This window comes from Lepidochelys kempii, chromosome 3, assembly GCF_965140285.1.
Source record: "Lepidochelys kempii isolate rLepKem1 chromosome 3, rLepKem1.hap1, whole genome shotgun sequence".
Taxonomy (NCBI): domain Eukaryota; kingdom Metazoa; phylum Chordata; order Testudines; family Cheloniidae; genus Lepidochelys; species Lepidochelys kempii.
In genome coordinates this window covers 202,276,858-202,295,585 of record NC_136382.1, presented here as the reverse complement: position 1 = coordinate 202,295,585, position 18,728 = coordinate 202,276,858, and the positions used below count along the sequence as shown (strand labels likewise).

Genomic DNA, 18,728 nt, shown 5'->3' with positions numbered 1-18,728 from the left:
TGACTAAATTTAGTAGCGAGAGGACAGTATGGAAGGTGTTGGGGGAATACAAGCAACATCCTAGTGAGGAGTCCAACTTCTATCCCACCCCATCTGCTAGGAAAGGATGTTGACTTTTCTACCCGGGTGCTACCCAGCTCTGGTTAGAAGCTCCATCTTTTCTATTAGCCCACCCCTCCCCACTCTTAGGTGTCTGACAAATGTGAAATCCTCTCTCATTCACACCTCACCTCTCTCTCTAGCTGTTGAAAGGGAATAGGAGCTTTCTTTTCCTCTCATCCTGCCAGCCCACAGTCTCCTGACAGGGTTGGTGGGCCTTCTACACCCCAGCCTCCTGGCTGCTGCTGGATCAGGAGGGGCCGTTTTCTGCTCTAGTCTTCTCCCAGCATCCTGACCTCTGCAAGGGCAGGGGTGGGTCTCTGCTGCTCACCAATAGTTCAGAGCACTGGATTGTGTGCTGGGTACACAATCCCGCCCTCCCATCTCAGCTCTCCTGGCTCCCAGGGGCATGGACTCTCCTAGCCTGCAAAAGCAGCCCAGTGTAGTTAGCAGCAAACAATGAACGCACTCCCACTTCCTTATTAGTTCCAAGCTCCTTGCAGGCATGTCTTTCCTGGCTGACTCCTTCTTCTATATTCCTGTTCCAGCCACATTCTCTCCCATCTGGTTTCTCCTGCTATGAGCTCAAGCCCACCAAGCTTTCCCTGTTCATTGGCCTAGTAAGGTTTTCTTTTCTTCCCTATTCGATTATTTCCTGGCAGTAGCCTAGTTCTCCACTCTCCCAGCAGGTCTTGATTATCCAGCATTACCCAGTAACTGAATGGCTGGAATGAACTCTGTGTGATTCTGTATCCTTCTAGCAGCCTCCTCGCTCCCAGGAGAGGTGTGTAATTGTCCGTCCCCTCCTCCTGGCAGCGGAAAGCTGCATGTTCTCCGCTGCGTTCCCCACGCTCTGTTTTTTCCAACCTCTTTTCACACAAATAGCTGCAGTCTTGGTGTCTATTGCTCAGAGTTTCCCTACATAACAGCAGAGCAAAACCAACACAATCCTTGTCAGTTTCACTGTTGCCCATTGGGCTGTGACTAACAGCCTCGAAACTAACCTGGTAAGAGAGTGGTGCATTCAGTCACACTTGGAAGATAATCCCTGCAATTGCAGTGTCTGGAAATGTAATTGATTAGAAAAATACAAGTTTTAATTCTGAAGACACCAGTGGGTTTGGTTCCTCTTTAAACACCAGGGAATGGTTCCTACTTGCCACTGGTGAGTGGATTGTTCAGGCCCTGGTTCAGATTGTTTACAGGGGAATAGATGTGTATATGGCGAATGGAGTTTATTGCTGATAATCGTAGCTAACATTTTAAAATCATCTTATGTGCTGAAGGCATGACTGTATGGAGAAACAACATTGTACACCCTAATCTACTTACTTTTTCCTGAAACGTCTTAGGTATCGATGATAACATGAAGTTTCCAAAAGGCCTGTCAACATGGGCGGCGCATGGACCTCCCCCCCCCACTTTTGGAAGGCTAGCCCCTGTCCCGCCCCTTCCGCACAAGGCCCCACTCCAACTCCGCTCTCCTGCTCTTGCCCGCCAGAGGAGCTGTCCCGACCCCTGGCCCGCCCGCCCTGGCCCGTTGGCCCACCCCGATCGTTGGGATGCCCAAGCCATCCTGAGCCCCGACTGGCCAGAGGCTCTAAGCCCCGCCACGGCCCAGCCCTGGTGGGGAGCGTTAGTGGAGGCTTGGGGAGGCTTAGCACCAAGTCTGTCAAGGTGTCGTAACATGGTCAGTAGGATTTCTAAAATGGAGACAGTATCAGGACATTGAGAATTTGTTTAGTAGGGCATGATTATGTTGCTATAGTCAAGATTTTAAGTAGCTGTAGTGCATATATAGCACATATTAATTGTTATGGGCCATGCTCTGTCATGCTCATTTGTATAAACAAGCACAGTAGCATATGAATAGTGCAAGAAGTACACTCAGTAAAGCCGTTGGGTGGTATTTTCTCTGCTAACAACACACCTTGAGCTGTCAGAGGAAGCAGGGTGCTTGGCCTCAAAACCACACAGGAGACAAATGTGTGGAGTGAGGCAGCGAAGCCTACAGAGGGGAAAAAAACAGCCCAGTATAGTAGGGTTGGCTGATTGGGAGCATCTGAACCTGCTGCCCGGGCTCAAAGGGGGAACAAGATCAGTAGTGGCAGTGATTCCTTAAAAAAAGAAAAGGAGGACTTGTGGCACCTTAGAGACTAACCAATTTATTTGAGCGTAAGCTTTCATGAGCTACAGCTCACTTCATCGGATGCATACTGTGGAAATGATTCCTTTGGCAGTCAGACTGACCAGACCAGCTCGAGTGGATCAGATCCTCAGCTGGTGTAGCCTGCGTTAGCATGCGGGTTGGACGTGGTTCTGTGTCCTTCTGGCTGTGTCCAGCACGACCTCTTTCCAATCCCTAAATTGCCTCTACTACTAAAAGGGAATTGTTGGCCCAGGAAGGCTGTAGGCAGCATCAGTACATTCAAGGAAAAGAGTTGGTTTCATAGTCATCTGTATCTTCTGCCTGATCCAGCTCACCCATTTTCCTATTAATTATGTGGCAAAATGGTTGAGTCCCCTGCTCATATTTACAAATTCTTGCCAGTTCTGCTTGGCATTCAGGCAGTGGCTTTGGCTGAGACCTTGAAAATTCTTGGAAAGTTTCTAAGTAGTTAATACAGGAGTTATCATATCCTGGTAGGTTTGTTTTAAAATTTAAATAAGGATTGCTTACCTCTGTGGGAAAGTCAAACAAGTTAAGCTTGGTAGTTTAGCCAATTTGCATAACCTTTGTGTATTTGTGTATGATGGCATGACAGAATTTACCTGTTTATCGCGTGTTGGTTTTGATCCTTTGGGTTTGCGAAAGGCCCTATGATATTGTCTGTTCTGCATTGTGGATGATACTAATACTTAGGCTACTTAGGATCGTGCCTTCCAGCTGAGGATCTCCAAATGCTTTGTGAGTCTTAATTAATTAATTCTCACATCTGTCCCATGAAGTGGCCTTATCCCCAGTTTTACAGATGGTAGAACACAGAGAGGTTAAGTATCTTTTGCAAGGATAGACTGCGAGCAAGGTTTTCTCAGAGCTAGGATTAGAATCCAGGCTTCCTGATTCCTAGTCCCAGGCTTTTTGTACCATCCACATTCAGAAGATACTTAGCAAATTTTGTTGGGGGCAAATTAATGCCAACCTCACCTAGATGAAGGTGTGCTCTAGTATCTGTATATACAGCGCCAACATGTGGTCACTAGGAAGCGGGCTGGCAATCTGTGCTTCGTAAACTCCCTCACTTGCCATGTCTCATAATAGTCACCGTTTAATGTTTGCATGTGGATAGGGAATAAAGTTTTGTTTTGCCATCTCACTGATCTATTCCTTTTGAGATTGCATTGATGACATATTAACTCATAACTACCTCTTTACTACTATCCAATTTACCCTGAGAAACACTAGTGTGTTTGAAGCCAATATTGTAGATTGTTATGTCTCGTGAGAAGGATACTAGCGTCTGTCCAGTGATGATAGTTTCCTGTATTGACATCACTAGCTGGCTGGCTAATCCCATGCAGTACTTCCCTTCCATACAGACCCCTAAACCGTAACCTCTGCAATCCTGTTCCCACCAGCATCTGGCCAGACAATTCGTAGAACAGCAAGTGACATGTTCAGATATTATTCTAAACATTAGGTTGCTACACTCTCTGCATTCAGTTCCATCCTAAAGACCCAACTCCACACGACACCAACTGGCTGATGATGGGAATGGGGGCTATTTTATTTGTTTTTTATTTTTTAAAAAATCCACTGTTATTAAAACATTGCTGAACCGGTTCAGCTGCCATCTTGTATGCTTTGCTGATATGTTCTACCTCTTCCCTTATACTTTATCTGTTTGTCTTTTAGATTGTAAGCTCTTTGGGTCGGGGCTATGGTTTCTGATACGTTTGGAAAATACGTAATGTATTGTGAGCACTAGGGGAAACAAATAATTAACAGAAGACTCTACAATCTGTTGTATTAATTTAGATGGAATAAATGGGCCAAATGTGTTAACATAACCCAGTCACTGTCCAAGATTAAACAGTGTTAAACGAGGTCTGGGGCTTGGTTTACCGAGACCTGAATCTGTTTAGTACCATGGTAAACACATCATTAAAAATCTCCTTTTAACCTTTTTTAAAGATACAGAAAAGAAGGCAAAACAGTTAAAGCATTTGAAATGTAAAGTATTATATAAGGCTTTCATTGTAATGGCATCCCTTGTTCCCTTGCCCTTTAGCTGTAGACCGCTTTTAGAAGGAAAATGTGTTTGACAGTCTCGTAGATGGTACCAAACATGGTAGTAACTGTCCTCCCAGGTGGTGTTTAGGATTCAGGGTAGGAGTGGCAATGTTGCCTGGGTCCCTTTCTCGCTGGCCCATTCTAGTCAGGACATCTCTCAGGATCATGGAGATGAAGGCCGAGGGTCTCAGGAAACCTGGGTGTGGAGGCCAATGATTGTAAAGCTCACTCCAGTAGCCTCTGATTGTTCTTTTGTCTGTTCTTCTTTTTGTTCTTTTGTACTTTCCCCACAACATCCTTTTTCTTGTAAGGACCCAAAAATGGAGCGATGGGTGGAATAACCGATCCCCTCAGTATTTGGCCCACCAATTAGTCCTAATAGCTGACATACCAATTTTGCTGCATCAATTTCCATCTCCACGTTTTTCCTATTTTTAACACACATAATTTCAACACAGTCCTTGAATTATATCAATTTGGCCTTTTTGTTTGGACTAATTCAGTTATTCTGTCTCCCTTTCGTACCTTTTTTCCATCAACATTTATTATTATAGGTTATTGTAACATCTTACGAACTTTTAAATGCGCTTTACAGTTGAGCTCACTATTTGGATAAATTTGTAGGCCCAGTTATCACCACAATATTATCACTTGCTTTTTGTGTAACTTTTTATGGACTTCTATAATCCTTTTTCATTTTGACGTATGCTGTCGTATGCAGGATAATGTTCTTTGAGATATTTTGCAGCTAAAAAGGGAATGAATATCCAAGTATAAATTACACTCATCTGTGTTTTCCATAATGATGATGATGATGTGATGCTATTTGTTGAGATTGTTTAGTGTTGCAGTGTTTGGGTATCTCGATTCGTTCTGGATGTCTTTTGAAGCAGTGTCTGCAACTCCTAATGATTGAAATGAGCTGTTTTCTGTCAAGAGATACTGCAAGAACCAAAATGCTTTGATTAAGAAACGGACAAGTAAATTAATAGACAGATCTCTTATTTGGCATGGGTACTTATCTGGAAAGCCTGCTGGTAAACCAGTCTGCAAATGGAAGTCCATGATTTTTGAAGGGCATATTTTGGTAGAGGGTCTCCTAATTTTATCTCTCATGTAGATCTGTTGAGATTTTTAGTTTAAGCAGTTTCTCTTTTAACGAAAGGATATGGTAATGGCCCTATGAATTCCACTGTGTTAAATATGATGATAGAGTTTGCTTGGAATAGTTACATTACAAGAATAATAAAAGGCAAGGTGAAAAGAGCTCTCTCCTGGGACATCTCAAACTCTGGCCTTTTGCATCAAGCAAGAAGGACTTTTCTTTATAGTGTTGTTTACTTATTTTGAGCTGAGTGATATAATGTGTACTTGTATTCATTTGGAAGTGGAGTAATTTGAGTAGTTTCCATCTGTATTTGCCTTAAGCAGTGGTTATGAAATAATCTGAAGACCTGCCTTCTAAAGTCAATACGTTTAGTTTAAGTATCATTTTCTTATGTATTACAATTTGCATAAAGAAAAGGAGTACTTGTGGCACCTTAGAGACTAACCAATTTATTTGAGCATAAGCTTTCGTGAGCTACAGCTTAGTCTCTAAGGTGCCACAAGTACTCCTTTTCTTTTTGCAAATACAGACTAACACGGCTGTTACTCTGAAACCTACAATTTGTATGACATTTTCATGACCACCAATTTTAATTTTGATGTGTGATGTGGAGAACAGAGCGGTGTTTATAGCTTTGAAAACACTTTTGGTAAGGCAGTACGCAATGTTTCTCTCCTTGCCTGCATAGGTATGTAGGACTGTGTGATGGGGCATGCAAGCCTTCATTCAAGGCAGGAATGGATTAATGTGTTACTGAAGGCCCAGTCAGCCCAAACTCAGATGCATAGAGCAGGAGGGGCTTAAAAGGAGGAGCCCTTCTCAGTCAGAGGGAAGCAGGCTGAGAGAGAGAGAGTGGATGTGGGTCTCTTGCTGTGTGAGAAAAGGTGGGCCAGGGCCAAGACTGGTACATAGCAGATCGCCTGGAGGATAGGAAAGAGTTTATGTTCATGTTGCTTCATATTTGTTATGGATTTCGAGTCCCCTGGAAGGAGTAGAACTGAAAGTGAGCTATCTGGAGAGCTAAGTCTTTGCAACCAAGGAAGCATTGGAGGCTGGGTAAAGCAGTGAAAGACCAGCTGGGAAGCTGAGCTGAGTGACTGCTGCACTGTACCATGTCACAAGGGTGTGCACTTATAAGGATGTACTATAATAGACTGTATGTAATGTCCACTCCCTGTTGCATAAAGTCTGCATGGCAGATGGGCACGGTGGAGAAAGCAAGGATGTCTGTGCAGCCTGATGGAGGAACTGCCATTGTATGCAGCACAGTCAACTTCCTACACAATGCCTATCCTGCCTGAAAGTGTAAATTAGTTAATAATTACTTGGAACTGTGTAACTCCCCCTTTGTGCTTTTTACATCTTCATTGAGTGCTCAGAAAAATATGAGGTGCCAATCAGGCAAATGCAAAGGATATTGTCCCTGTCCAGAAGAACCCAGAGGAAAATGTTGATGGGAGATGTAGTCTGGCTGGGAAGCCCAGCTCACAGAGGAGAATGGGGACATGGAGTAACCAAGCTACAACACCCATGAGGCACTGCTGCAGCCTATCCATGTTAAAATATTTTGTTTGTTAGACATTATTTTTTGGCCAAAAAAAGAAAATCAGAATTTTCTATGGAAAGCAGATACTTTTTCACAAAAACCAATTTAGTCAAAACCCCAATTTTCCATCAAAACCGAGTGTGTGTTTTTTGTTTTATTTTTTACTGAAAATTTCTAGCAGCCCTAGTTACAATATACACCTCTACCCCGATATAATGCGGTCCGATATAATGCAAATTTGGATATAGTGCGGTAAAGAAGTGCTCCGGGGAGTGGGGCTGCTTTACCTCATTATATCCGAATTTATGTTACTGCAAGCGGTTCCTCTGCGCCCCCCCTTACTCGCCGCGCCCCCCTGCCCCAGCTCATCTCAGCTCTGCCTCCACCTACGAGCACGCCGCCACTCCACTTCTCCCCCCTCCCTCCCAGGCTTGCCGTGCCAAACAGCTGATTGGCGCGGCAAGCCTGGAAGGAAGGGGGGGAGAAGCTGAGCGGTGGCAGCACATTCAGGGGAGGAGGCGGAGCGGAGGTGAGCTGGGGCGGGGAGCGGTTCCTCTCCCTACCCCGATATAACGCGGTCTCACCTATAAGACGGTAAGATTTTTTGGTTCCCGAGGACCGCGTTCTATCAGGGTTGAGGTGTATGTAGATATGGGGAAGCCAGGGTTACACATGCAAGGTCAGGAGTTAGCTCAGTGGTTCTGCACATGTTGTCGTGTTTGGTGGTTTTTTATGTTAATAATTCAGAAAGAGGATTCTTATACGCATGGATCTTGGGAGCAAGAACGGACGAAGGAAATGAGGTGAAGTTGTGCAGAGCTGGGAGAGAACAGGAGTGAGAGAGAGCACAAGTGGGATAACATGGTTAAATAACGAAGGGAGAGCTGCTTGCAGAAATGTGTTTGACAGTACTCTGGCAACGATGGGAGACAGTAGTCCACATGCAACCTGGCTAGCCTGGTTCTTTCTGGGCTACAGTGGTAGGAGCCTGGGCCTGGGGTTGGAGCCTGGCAAAACTGCCCAGAGTTTGGGAGGGTGTTTCCTGGGTGGGTGCAGGGGAGACTGATTCTCACTAGTGATATGGTTGGCCTTTTTCAGTCCGAGTGGCTCGGCAAAGTTTGGAGCCCTGTGAGTGTTCCAGTTGGGAGTAGAAGTTGGCAATAGATGGGTGGTACTTTGATGCAGTTGTGTTTATTTATAAAGAATATACAAGGTCTTGTGTTTCTGAATGCAGAGGAAATCAAATAACAGGAAACTGCTTCTTTTGCTCAGCTGGAATATGGTGTCCAGTTCTGAGTGCCACATTTCAGGAAAGATGTGGACAAATTGGAGAAAGTCCAGAGAAGAGCAACAAAAATGATTAAAGGACTAGAAAACATGACCTATGAGGGAAGATTGAAAAAATTGGGTTTGTTTAGTCTGGAGAAGAGAAGACTGAGGGGGGACATGGTAACAATTTTCAAGTACATGAAAGGTTGTTACAAGGAGGAGGGAGAAAAATTGTTTTCCTTAGCCTCTGAGGATAGGAGAAGAAGCAGTGAGCTTAAATTGCAGCAAAGGCAGTTTAGGTTGGACATTAGGAAAAACTTCCTAACTGTCAGGCTGGTTAAGCACTGGAATAAATTGCCTAGGGAGATGGTGGAATCTCCATCACTGGGGATTTTTTAGAGCTGGTTAGAGAAACACCTGTAAGGGACGGTCTAGATCAGTGGTTCCCAAACTTGTTCCACCGCTTGTGCAGGGAAAGCCCCTGGCAGGCCAGGCCGGTTTGTTTACCTGCTGCGTCTGCAGGTTTGCTGGCCGCTGCTTCCAGCAGCTCCCATTGCCCTGAAGCAGCGAACCGCGGCCACTGGGAGCCGTGATCGGCCGAACGTGTGGACACGGCAGGTAAATAAACCGGCCCGGCCCGCCAGAGGCTTTCCCTCCACAAGCAGTGGAACAAGTTTGGGAACCACTGGTCTAGATAATACTTAGTCCTGCCATGAGTTCAGGGGACTAGACTAGATGACCTCTCAAGGTCCCTTCCAGCCCTACAATTCTATGAAAGCAATTGTATTTACAGAGTCCAGGCCCTATGATGGTTGGTGCTGACTCCCTCTGATCGAAGCAGTAGAGAGCCAGGAAATCTAGCAAAAACCACATTTTTGGGGCTCATTTTTGTAACTTATGATGAACCTTTTAAAATATAGCTGTAGCTGAACAGATACACAGCTAGCTGAATGCTTTACATAAAGAGAAAAAAATACTAAAAAGCTATTAAAATTAATTAACACAATCCTTGTCACAAACTGCCAGACAGTCGGAAAAACAATTGCTTCCCCACCCCTGTAACGCTGCTTGCACGCACCATGGGGGCACATTATCAGTATAGTAGGTGAGGAATTATACATGCAATTTAAACTCTGTAAACAAGAACTGTGCGCATGGTTCATCACATATTCACCGCATTGTGTTTTTTGTTTAAAGTCCCTGTTGTCTTTTTAAAGACCTGCACATTTTTTAAAATAATGGATTTTTTTACAGCTATATAGGATGATTAAAATAAAAACATCCTTTTACAATTCCAACCAGGCACTGCTAAGCTGATTTGACTTTTTGTAATTAGCCAGTTTCTGTTTGACTTAGAAGCAAAGGACCAGATTTTGCAACAGAGCTCAGTACCCAACAACTCCCATGTAGATACCTAAAGAAGTGGCTGGATTTGGAGAAGAGGTACGATCCCAGTTAAGCACCTAGATGAAGTGCCTGGATTCTTTTCAAATCATCCAGCAGATCCCAGTAAGTGCCATGGAGTGGTGTTGCAAACATGGAGAACAAAATGTGAGAAGTGTGTGGAGTGCTTAGAATTCCAGAATACTTACGTTCCCATAATGCAAACAGTGCCTGCAGTTTACTACAGCATCACAGTATTAAAAGGCCATAACTGGAAATGGCACCTGCTGTCGGTCAAAGAAAAACATTCTAAAAAATTTACCTGGGCTAAAATGTTTCACTTTTTTGCTCTGTACTCTAAAAGATAACTTTGTTTGCTGAAAGTTTCCTAAATAATCATTCACCCACTCATGACTCTACCTGTTGTTGGGTGGCTTTTGAAAGCACTTTTTCCAGCTAAGGTTATCGTTCATAGTTTCTTGCACTCTTTTATAGCTATCATGCATGTGTCTTTTTGAAGTGAATTGTGTGAGTTGTTAAAGATATGTATGTGTTTGACCACAGCGTCGTGAGTACGTCCAGTCTTTTGGTTAGTTTTTGAAAGTGCATAGCTTTCTGCAACTTTGCAGTGTTTTTTGCAGGGAGGGGTGGAAGGCTAGTGTTAGGACATTAGTGTCACCTGTGATCTATGTATTTAAAAGTGTGATCACTCAGATACAGCAACAGAAGGAGCATGGGACCACGCACGCCATGGACCCCATGATTTTCTGCCACGTGGGGTGTGTAGCACCAAGGTTGTGTATAACCAAGCCTTTGTCTGAGAAATGTCCACATGTTTCTCTGTGCTTCTTGGCTTAGCTATGAAGTGCTAAAATAACTTGATTAAAAACCCTGTTGCTGCAGTATTTTTGACTCGGAGGAAACAGCGAAGTGATTGAAACCCCGCACCACCTCACATTTCAGGACCCAGTCTGTTGGGTTTTTTATTTTATTTATTTATTTTTATTGCACTTATGCATGGCTAGGAAGGGAGAGGGGAAGTTGCTTTGAGAGCTGGGCTATTGCAGATATTGGCCCCAATCCTGGAAAGACTTGTGCATGTGCTTAATGTACACATACCAAGTAGTTCTGTTGCCTTCAGTGACACCACTCATATGCATGAAGTTAAGCATGTGCTAAGTCTTGGAAAATTGTAGTGAAAGCAGAGAGAAGAAAAGGGAACACAGAGAAAGATTACAGTTTGTCTAGCAGGCCAGCTGCTGGTAACTAGGGACAGGGTCTCTGCATCGCGTCAAGAAGCCTAGTGTTCTGTGAGCTGTGGATTGGTTTTTTTGTTTTTTTTTTTGGCCAGGTTTCAGTGAATGTTAAACAACCACTCACTGTCTCAAGTAGATGTATTATTGTGGGAGATGTATTATTTGCTGCCAGGCATGCCAACAAAGCTAATGTAGTCCTTTATCAAAACCAGTAACAATGACCCAGATCCTCAAAGGTATTTAGGGGCCTAACTCCTATTGAAATCAATGAGAGTTAGGTGCATAAATACCAATAAGCCTGTTGGAAGAAAATGGAACACCTCTTATTGTAGCTTTGCCAGTAGATAGTCATAAAAAGGTACATTCGTAAATCACCAGCATCCCAAAAGTATTATTTCTCCTTGTGGAACAAAAATCCATTTCTACATGAATGCGTCTAAGTAGCATACCTCTTACATGCTGGTCTCGCAAGAGATCATCTATTGACTCATTCGTGAACTAATATAAATGTGGCCCCTTTCTGGTATGTGGACTGTAACACATGAAACAGCTTTTGCAAATATGGCATCCTATGTATAATACACACATATATTTTTGCAATATGATACTTTCAGGGTGAAATCCTGGCTCCATTTTAGCCAATGGCAAACCTTCCATAGATTTCATTGAAGCCAGAAAGTCACCCTCCAGAGAAGAACCACTATTCTGCCTTCTAGTTTTCATCCCTTTCCTTCAGTCAAATCTACTCTCCCTTCAGCCGTTAAGAGTGGACAGAACGCTCTTTGATGTCCATTACTAATGCTTCTAGGTTGCCAAAGGGATTGCTGCAGAGTGGCTCAGGCTGATTTAATTAATTAATTGGGGCTTCTCATGTGTGTAACGTTTCTGTAGGATTAGGCCCTTAGTTTATCATGAAGTACATTAGTTATGGATGGTGTATTTAGAGCTCTTTATATGAAAATGAATCCCTGATCTGTTTGTAGACAACAGTAAAAACCTGTATTATGATCAGAAAATTGGGTCTTGAGTTGCCAGAAAGAATTTTAAAGGATCATTTATACAGTTAACACCACCTACCTTCAATTTCTTGAAATCTGAAAGACTCTGAACAAGTAGTACTGGTGGGTTGTCCAGTAGATGAGTTCAGGAAAGCTATGTCCAAAGGGTTTTTAACGTGTTCTTTGGTCCCTCCCCTCCCCCCCCCCCCCTGGCCGCCATTATCAACTGAATTTTAACACATTCATGTATCGATGAGCCAAGTTAAAAACTTGCTGAAGGCTTTGTCCTTATGCCGGGTTGGGGTTGCTTGGGAGCAACTGAGAACAAAAATTGATTCCCAGGTATTAGCTTTATTACCTCTGATCCTATCAAGTTGATCATGGAGGTCATTCCAGTTCTCCCTTCCCCAACATATTTTCAACAAAATAGATACAAGAATATGCATTTACATAATTTCCCCCTTAAATAGATGTATCTAAGTCTAAATGAGGCTGCCATTATACCCCTATAATAATGTTAAACTGATAACAAAGCCACACAATAGCTTGTTCATTCTGAAATAATTGCTTGCATATTTGCTTGCATAATTTATACTTGCCTCTGGAAATTTCCACTACATGCATCCAACAAAGTGGGGATTCACCCACGAAAGCTCATGCTCCAATACATCTGTTAGTCTAGAAGGTGCCACAGGACTCTTTGCTGCTTTTACAGATCCAGACTAACACGGCTACCCCTCTGATACTCTGAAGTAATCGTTGCTGTTTCCCCACCTTTCTTTTCAAACTGGCCTGAGTTCTGCGTTTCGAGGCAGTTCTTTCCCTTTATTAGCGGTCTCCACCTTCTCCTTTCTCTCTATATATCCCCTCAACCCTTTGAAATATACACTCTGCAAAATGTGAAAGCAGTGACTGCATAATTGGACTAAGAATTTAGCACAGTTTTATCCATTCCAACAGGAAATCTGAGGAGAAACAGTTCTGAAGTTCATAAAATGGAACCCGTAGTGTAAATTCCCCCCTGCATGGCTGCATTGACCTTGGAGTATAATTTGCATCCATTTTAGAAAATAACAACAAATAGATAACTCTACTGTGGTTGGGGAACAGCAGCATTCAGTTTTTATTATCTTTTTTATTAACTGCGGAATGGGAGATGCATTAACTTTCAAGGGGTTATTTTACCCAACAGTAAAAAAGAATACAGGAATTAAAAAGAAAAAATATAGACGGAAAATTCTGCCAACTAGGAAATCATGTTGCTGTCAGAATTTTAATTCCTGTTTACAAAGACTGTTACAGATTGTATAAAAAACCCTTATGAATAAAAGAAAATAAGTTATTTCAAAAAGAACTGTCTTTGTTTGATTGAGCACTTAAATTATGTATCACTTATTTCTTTACTGTCGTTTTATACACAGAACGTAGTTTTAACTTCCACTTAACCTCCACTTAAAAGTGTCTAGTACAGAAGTGTCATGCCTTTACCGTATGATCAGTAAAATGCTAGGTAAGAGGCCAAGAAAATCTGTTATAGCTTCTCTTGTCCCCTAGAGTATTCTGGATGGAATTGGTAAAACCTTCTGTGATTATAAGTGAAGCTTTTGTGGCAGAGTGTTTTCACTCCTTACTCTTTTTCACTGCTTCAGTATTCCCCACTTGATTGATTGCGATGAAATACATGGTTTTGCCAATGTAATGATAATAGTTGCTGTATATTAAAAATGCAGGGTGGGGAAAAACTTTAGCCTTTCACCTCTGAAGAACAGGATCCAAACCTGTAATTGGGACAGAAGTGAAAATAAGTTTGGTCTCCGATCTATTCCAACTGGCAGAGCATTCCAGGCAGCTAAATGCAGGGATGTGGTGGTTCTGTGGTTGACTATGCACATAGACACTGACTCTGGAAAAGGCAGCTAGGTCATGTCAAATCCAGTATTCTGCTCCCAATTAGTGACCTGAAGAAGAGCTCTGTGTAGCTCAAAAGCTTGTCTCTTTCACCAACAGAAGATGGCCCAGTAAAGGATATTTACTCCCCTACCTTGGCTTCCCAATTGTCAAGGGTGTTGAAATCTGGCAGACTTCAAACATCTGAGCATCCTCTTCGACCTCAAGGAGACTATTCACTGGCTGAGATTAGGCATGTACTCAAGGGACTGTCTTTGTTCTGTGTTTGTACAGCACTAGCGCAGTGGGCTCCTAGGTGCTATGATACTACAAATATTATTAATAATGAGCACTTTACTGACCTGGCGCCTCTGACCTTTTCCAAGGAGGAGCTATCCTTTTGGAACAGAGAGGCTCACCATTCGGTAGGCAGGCAGCAGGCCAAATGTGCAGCACCTCCTCAGCTGCTCTACCATCCCCTGGACTGGACTGTGGGGGGCTAGAACTTCTGTTTTTTCCTCCTATCAGTTTGTGGCCTCTGGATCTGCATAAGGTGGTTTTGGGCGCAGTGGCTATACCTTTACTTTCCCCCCACCCCAGCTAGTGCCCAGGAAGTCTTTAAGGTGGCCCATGTAAGGTGGGTTTGTATCTCAGCTGCACCCTCAGCACCTCCTGCCTCCGCTGCATTCCACTTCTGGGCATTTCTGCTGGTAGGGACTGTAGAAGGCTCCCTAGCCCCTGGGTGAAATTTCAGCCTAACAGGTCTGTGTCTTCCTCATTTGTTGATTTAATCTAATGATTGTTCTTATGGTGTTGGTGTACCCACAGGTTTAACTTCCAATTAGTAATGTTTGAGAGGCTGTTTCCTTTTCTAAAAGCTTTAATTGCTTTGTTCATATTTTTAAAATGCAGATAATTTGTTTGACAGTTCTTCAGCCTTTGCAAGAAAAGCCATTCTGTAGAATTAGTAAGTAAAAACCCTTCAACAGATAAGAGATTCATGGTACTGGAGCACAGAAAAGATTTTTTAATATGAAAAACAGCATATCCATAATCTGATTAATATTAACTGTCCTGAACTGTTTCAGAACATGGAATGTCCTAAACAAAGGAAGAACATCCAGTAGTTGATTACTGATGCCTTTACATAAGAAACAGGGAAGGCTTTTCCCAGTGTGGTACCTGATTCAGATCTCAGTGACGCTGATGTAACTCAGTGACAGTGGAGTTACTCCTGATTTGCATCAGTATAACTGAGATCTGAATCAGGCCTGATATGTGTTTGAGACATGCTCATGGGCGAGATTTTCAAAAGAGCTCGGTTCCAAAGCTCCAAAAGTAAGTGGAGATTTTCAGAAGAGAAATGTGCTGGGCTCTTTTGAAAATCTGGCAGTGGGTATCACAGTGGGAGCTGCTGGTTGCTGAGTATTTGTGAAAACCTGGGCCTTATTTAGGCGCTTCAGTGTGAGCTGAGCTGTCTTGAAAATCTGTCTCGAGTTGTGGGTGCTGCTGACCACTTGGAAATCTGGCCCGAAGCTTTTTTGTAAATCTGGTCTCAGGTGTATGTAAGTATTCTGCTGGACATGGTGTGTGCGTATAGTCCATGATTAATGCTAGGACACTGAAGTGAAATAAACGGCACAGTGATTATTTAATTTTTAAAATGCTTCAGACGTCTTTATGATTTGCACTTCCATTCTTAGGACACAAAGCTCTTTTGTAACTTTGTTACCTCACGTCCTCTTCTCACTTCTGTAACGGTGTCTATCATTAGCCATGCAGAACTGGGTGGGATTGTATATAAAAGATAAAATTACTGCCAGGGTGGGTTTGATTTAAATCACTAATCAGGAAGACTCGATTTAATCATGGCTTTCTACATAAAAGTGCATTCTTGTTGGTTGTTATAACCTTAATACATATTCTTCACAACTCAGAGATAGATGTAGGTTTCATTTTTAGAAGACACACTACATTTTTAAACAGTGATTTATGTAGAAAACTTTTCAGATTAGTTTTACAGCTATATCAGAAAATGAATGATTGTTTGGTTCTCATTTACCAAAGGTAATTGAAGCAGATATTTATGAAGTCATTGGGAGGTGAACTATCTCCAGTTCAACAGGTTAATTATTAATATTTCGAGGATTTTCTTGCCATGCTGTATTAGGAAGAGAATATCACCAGACAGACATTTTAAATTGTTTTATTTAACTAAAACAGTGTTATATATTCTGGATTGTTTTCTTCAACAGCAAAATATAATATTTTAACAAAACAAGCATATGTCCCTCTCTTCTCACATTTATCTCCAGACTTCTTTTCCTTGTCCAGATCTATTCCAGCCCCAACAATTGAACTTCTTGAAACTTTCCACTTCTAGAGAGAGGTAAGGGATTGACGCTGTGTACACAAATTTGCAGAGGGACAATAGAGTTGTGGTCTGTTATTTCTCACCACTATATATTAAATTTATTTATTTAAAACCATTTTTGCTGTTAACAAGCATGTTACCTCTGGAGGCACAAATCCACAGTTTGAGAACTGGAAAACTAAGCATCTCTGATGGTATCTTCTACACTGAGCACTGAGTCTCATTGGGTAGGTAGAAAGATGAACCTAAATAATCTATACAGAAGCCCCTGGAACCCCATAAGATTGGGTCCCTAATCCCTGAACTATTGGAACTCATTTACAAAACTTTTCTTAAACATGACATGAATATATTGTCTCACACTGTAGAATTAGAATTTATAATCCCTATTCCATGATGAGGTATCTTTGAGCTATAATGTATCTTAATTAAAACTATCTTTAGATAGGTTTTTTCCTCAAAAAGCATTTTATCAGAAAAATCCGATTTAAATAAAAAAAAATCTGATTAAAAATTAAAAAAAAAAATCGTTGATTTTTATCCACCCTGATTACTGCGAATACACCTGTTTGATTTTCATGTGTGTGGTATGTCAACACAATTGACTGACGGCAAAAATGGGAAGTTTATGATTTAAGCTTAGAGGAGGCTTGACAAGTAACGTCCTACTTTTCAGAATTGAAAGCTGCCCTTAAGAACGTATAAATATCCACAGGAAAAATGGAATATGATTGTATGCTACAACTCCCACTTATCTCCGTACAGATTTAATCAGTTTTGAACGAGATTTATTCCAGGGCCATTTTGTAAAAGTGGTTTAAGTAATCAGTACCGAAAGCGAGATTTTTAAACCTTCGAGGTTGTAAGATGTGCCGGCCTTCCAGGCACAACATTTAATTATGGCAGCGAGGGTTTGCTTTAGCTTTAACGAACAGTTTTATCTGGGTGAACCAGTTGGGATGTAAGCAGAAACGATCCAAATGGCCATCAAAAACTTGAAGCAAATCTTCTATGAGGTTGAAAACCACTCTTCCCACAAGCCCTAGTTTTTCCTCTTTGAGTATCCATTTGTCTTGGTTTCCCTCCATGACCAAAACCCAAATGGGCAAAGCATTCATGTGAGCGGCTTAGGGCATAGGAGTTAGGGCTCTTGAATGCTCTTTCTAGCACTGCAGCTGGGAGGGGCTTCTCAGCATCTTTCAGGATCAGACCCTTTTTTGGCCTAGGTCTACACCAAAGCTGTTAGCAAGCCTCCCAGCCTGGGCAGAGAGACGTGCCATAGCGGGGCTTGAAATAGCACACTAGAAATAACAGCATGGACGATGGAGCACCAGTGGTGGCTCAGATTAGCCACGGTCAGCTCGGACCTACCCGGTTGCCTGCTTATCAGCTAGGGTGGCTATCCTTACTCGTGCAGCAGTATCCACCCCGCTGTTTTTAGCATGCTACCGGGAGCCCTGCTTGCACAAGTCTGTGTTGCTCCACGCTGCAGTGACCTTGAACAAATCATTTCACCTGTCTGCACCTCACCTTCCCCTTCTGTAGAAAGAGAATAATGCTTCCTTTACAGAGGTGATTTGAGACCTAATTAATGTTTTCCAAGCACTTTGAGAACCTCAGATGAAAGGCGTTCTATGAAAGTAAGCATTATGATTCACAGATTTATCAGACCAGTTTTTGCAGGCATAACAGATTCTGATAAACAAAACTTGAGTGCTTATGTGGAACTTATTCAGCCCCTTCCACCCCTCCAAGCCATGTTTCAGGTGTCATATTTTAAAGTAAACAATAATAAATGGTTTCCTTGCACTGGAGCACCTCTGTGTATGCATTTTAACTCTAGTCTGATTGTGTCAGGAGCCTTGAGGTTTGGGAGTTAATTGCTGTAGGCAATTTCTGCATAAGGAAAAGAATAGTCTCTTTCTGGTGACACTGTCCCATGTCTTCTGTAAACATTTGAATGTTATGAACTAAAGTTTTGGTTTTCCATTGAAATAATTTTGGTTAAAAATTATATTTTTTGTTTTCGCACCTGGATATATTTGTTCTATCTAGATCTTCATTGAGTATACTATAATGCCGCCTGTACAGTAGGGTAAAGTGGCACTGCAAATAACTGAAAGGCCATATGTTTCCTCTGTTTATATGGCACACAAGGGAGTGCTGGACCTAAATTATGGTCAAGAAAACCCACAGAAGTCATTGGAAGAGAACTGTAGTTAGACTGTATCATACCATTAGGCCAGTGGTTAGAATCATATCAGGGTTGGAAGGGACCTAAGGAGATCATCTAGTCCAACCCCCTGCTTAAAGCAGGACCAATTCCCAATTTTTGCCCCAGATTCCTAAATGGCCCCCTCAAGGATTGAACTCGCAACCCTGGGTTTAGCAGGCTAATGCTCAAACCACTGAGCTATCCCTCCCCCCTAAACCTATTTATCATCATGAGACAAACATGCAGCTCTGTGTTATGTGGGCTGCATCCACACAGTATATAAACACTACCTGTGTGTCCCTGAGGATGTCACATAGGCTGCAGCTGTGTGCTGATTGGGCAGCAAGCAGCCTGTGGGC

General features: G+C 42.4%; 2 protein-coding genes across 18 annotated transcripts in view; both read left to right on the top strand.

Moving 5' to 3' along the window:
- Nucleotides 1-18,728, top strand: part of PLCB4 (phospholipase C beta 4) — a 326,044-nt gene that overhangs the window by 78,922 nt on the left and 228,394 nt on the right. For 2 of the 17 annotated variants that reach the window (XM_073339645.2, XM_073339647.2), the window contains exon 3: nucleotides 16,115-16,169. The exons of 13 other annotated variants lie outside the window; for them this stretch is intronic. The gene's annotated coding sequence lies outside the window, so the exon portion shown is untranslated. Of the gene's footprint in view, nucleotides 1-16,095; nucleotides 16,170-18,728 lie in introns of all 17 variants that reach the window. 2 more of the 17 variants (XM_073339644.2, XM_073339646.2) reach the window with 1 other exon arrangement.
- Nucleotides 1-18,728, top strand: part of LOC140908856 (uncharacterized) — a 39,447-nt gene that overhangs the window by 14,795 nt on the left and 5,924 nt on the right. The gene's annotated exons all lie outside the window — the stretch shown is intronic.